This window comes from Morus notabilis, unplaced genomic scaffold, assembly GCF_000414095.1.
Source record: "Morus notabilis unplaced genomic scaffold, ASM41409v2 Scaffold2143, whole genome shotgun sequence".
NCBI lineage: Eukaryota > Viridiplantae > Streptophyta > Magnoliopsida > Rosales > Moraceae > Morus > Morus notabilis.
The window spans coordinates 113,055-116,845 of record NW_010365767.1 but is presented as its reverse complement, the minus strand read 5'-3'; positions in this window follow the sequence as shown (position 1 = coordinate 116,845).

The window sequence follows — 3,791 nt, the reverse complement described above, 5'->3', positions numbered from 1 at the left end:
CCCTAAAAAAAATAAATAAATAAATAAAAATTCAATCCTAAGTTTAGGATCCTCATAAAATCCTTTTCCCTCAAGAATATAGGAAATTTATTAAGAATGCATTTTTTTTTAATACTTTAAAAAATGTTTTTAATTAATATATTCATTAATATTTAGGAGATAGAAGATTTTAGTTATTTTATTTATTTATTTTTTTAAATTTATACCGGCCGCTTAAGTCATAAGTTCTTTTCTGCCTTGGGCAGTATTTACTTGTACTTTAAGTTTTTATAATTGAGAAAGTATATTGCATAGGATTTTAGGAAAGCGACATTGGCAGCCTGATTCATATATAGGGAGCTGATTATAAGCGGAATCTAATTGATGGTTGAATCGACATGCACTTTTAAGGGATTACTTTTTACTGTTCAGAAAATATAAGGTATATTCGATATATAACTTTATTAATGTTTTTTAAATAAAAGTTGTATTATTATTAAAGAATTGATATCATATCGACACTTATAATTACATTATATACAAATATATAGGACAATGTTAATGACCTAACAAGTGAATAAAGGCATGTCGGAGGTTTGAAAATGGGAGAACACATCGGCACACTATTAACGACACAATCAAGGTTCTAGTAGAATAAACCCTTCCCGTTGAAATAAACTTCCGCACTCTGGAAGGTATGATTACCAACCCCCATAAATGAGAGGACATCAATGACATAACAAACTAAAACAACACAAGGCCGAACACACGTCAGTGACCAACAACGAAATATAAACAAATTAAAACAGAACGGCAGAAATATCAACGCATTATTATAAATACACAAATTAAAACAAGAGAGTAAACATCAAAAGACACCAGCAGAGACTCCGATGACGCGCCGAGCACCACCACTAATAGACGAGAGAGCCACAGCACAACACGCTACTTGAAGAAGATACCCAGCCCACCTCCTCCGACGCCATCTCCGATCGCCGAACCAAGCACCAGCTTTCTTGAAGGAATCGCCGATTTGAGGGAGTCAAACTCCAAGGGGCTTAGATCTACCGGAGCAAGGATGCTCCCAAAGACATCGGCCAAATGGATGCCGCGCCAATCGCCCCCAACCACCGTTCATCCCTCCCCACCCCACGAACTCGATGACGCCTTCCCGGAGAGATCCAAGCCGCCATATCTGGTGACCCTTCCTTGGGGCCAAGAGTCCAGAGCATCGCCTTAAGGTGGCACCGGACTTCGGTCCAGTGAAGCCTACAGTTTAAGCGGCGAAGAAGAACCAAACCCTAGCAAAGCAAAATAGAGAGTTGTTTTTTGTAAAGCCTATAACTTTATTAATGTTAAAGTACAACAAACAATTTAAAATGTTTTACAAATTATAAAAATTATTATCATCATGGTCAGTATAATAACTACGTGCTTTTGTAGTATATAAACATGATATGATCATTATAATAATTACTATATAATCCCGTTCCTAAAATATTTTCAAAAAAATACTATATTTCAAGTTTCAACCCCACACTCTCATAAATTTACACTGTAGTGTGATTTTTTGTCTAAGATATTTAATATTGATTTTCTTTTTTAGGAGAAACAGGTTTTTTTTTTTTTTTTTTGCCAATAAAAAGGGAGGGACTAGTTAAGGGTAATAATTTGCACATTTAAGCATATGTAACTTGATTATTTTGCATTTTGTCACGTAGGATTGGTACAACAACCAATTTGTGTTCTGTTTGCTGGTCACATGTAAGCACTGTACGTGGGGAAGGGGAATACAGTGAATCTTTCCCTGTATAACAAATATAAAGATAAAATGAAAAACTACAGTACTGTTGATATACTTGTTGCCTTTAGCTTAGCCCCATGATATATATATATATATATATATTTTCACCATTAGAAAGCAAGTTAATCCCAAACTATAAATGTCAAAAGATCACTTAACATCATTTTTACTGGCTAAATAAGGATAAAGTGGACATGTAGGCCCTTAATGTAGCTATGATCATTTTCTAATGCAAAGGTATTTTTCCATTTAACAAATATTTATCCATACTACACTTCAGTGATTTTTTTCCCTTTTGGAAAATTAAGGGTGTTGAGACGTAAAATGTTTTGATCAAACCGTGTTTTTGTAATTTAAACAAAACATATAAATAGCCTCAACGATAACATATTATTTCAAGATCATGAAAAGCGTTAAGAACCGAGATAGTGATTTTAAGCACATCCTAACAAGATAGACACCCACGAAACAGGTCCGGCGTCAAGCCACCAAAAGATAATAATTAATCAAAGGTGTATATATGTAATGCAGGACAAGAGGACAGGTTGGTAAGGATTGTGGGCGGTAGCTAGCTATAAGTAGCTAGATTTATTATGCTATGGATGGTGTCGCTTTTGCCCGTTTGTTAGGATTTATCAGGAAAAAGTGTTTTTCTTTTGTTTCCTAATCAATTTTGTCTTTTAAGACTCCTGCCTTCTAAAGTAGACCAATGTAGGTCTGATTCAATGGAGAAAAATACCCATGTTTTTTTTATAATATTTTTTTTTTAATAGTGCATTGAAAATGCATGGCATTTTCATTTGTGGTCTGAAAGCAAAGGCCTTTTTGGAGTTGGCTAGAGGAATAAAAGCATTGATAATATATGGGACCCCACAACAAGATGGGTCTTCACATGACTATGAAAAAAGGTAGTAGTAAAAAGCTAACTAATTAAATCTTTGTTTTTTTCCTCTCTCTGTCGATGTTTCTATTAATCCATCCATTGGTGTCTCGACATAAAAGTGAAGATGAAGAGAATAACTCTCTCTTATATATATTCTCCATTCTCAGATATATATATATATATATACACACACACACATATATTAGTATAGCACCACAACAAATGAGAGAATGGCATTGTGTAAGCATAATAATGTTGGGAAGAATTTTCATGTGTGGCGACGACAGACTTCATTATCAATATTTGTACTACTACATATCGCTGTGATCCTCGGATCATGAAAAAGAAGAATATGCATTGAACAGATTGTTAAACATGAGAGAGAGAGAGAGAGAGAGGAACAAAGTGTCATGATTTGTGTGCAGACTCCGCCTTTGTCTTAGACTGTGGAAAAGTGCTGAAAACAAAAGGGAGCTAATAATACATGCTTTTGGAATTTGAAGTGGAAAATTGACATAAAGCTGGAGAGGAAGCTTGAGCATATATTGGAGTTTCCTATCGAGATTGATTTTTCATCATAATTGCTTTTGTTGATCAGCTGATAGCTGTCCCGTGCTTAATTTATTCTTATTAATAAGACTCAATATAGACCTGTGATTTATGGACCCCAAGTTGAAGCCAGTTATGACATGAGAATAAAAAAAAAAAAAAAAGAACTTAGATCAATGGTTTAATTACGTATTATAAGTTCGCCAGCTAGTTAATAGAAACTAAGGCCTCGTTAGTTCGTTGATTCGAGTTTTTAATTGGAGCTGAAATCTAACTTTACGTGAGAGTTTTAAACTGTAGCAGATTAACTTAGATGTGAATTTTGTAAAAGTTTTTAACTATAACAAAACTGAAATTAAAAACTTGAATCGGTGTAATGAACGAGACCTAAATATATTGTCCATACTTTACGTGAGAGTTTTAAACTGTAGCAGATTAACTTAGATGTGAATTTTGTAAAAGTTTTTAACTATAACAAAACTGAAATTAAAAACTTGAATCGGTGTAATGAACGAGACCTAAATATATTGTCCATACTTCCGCTTTTTCACTTTTTAGAAGGTGCATATATATATA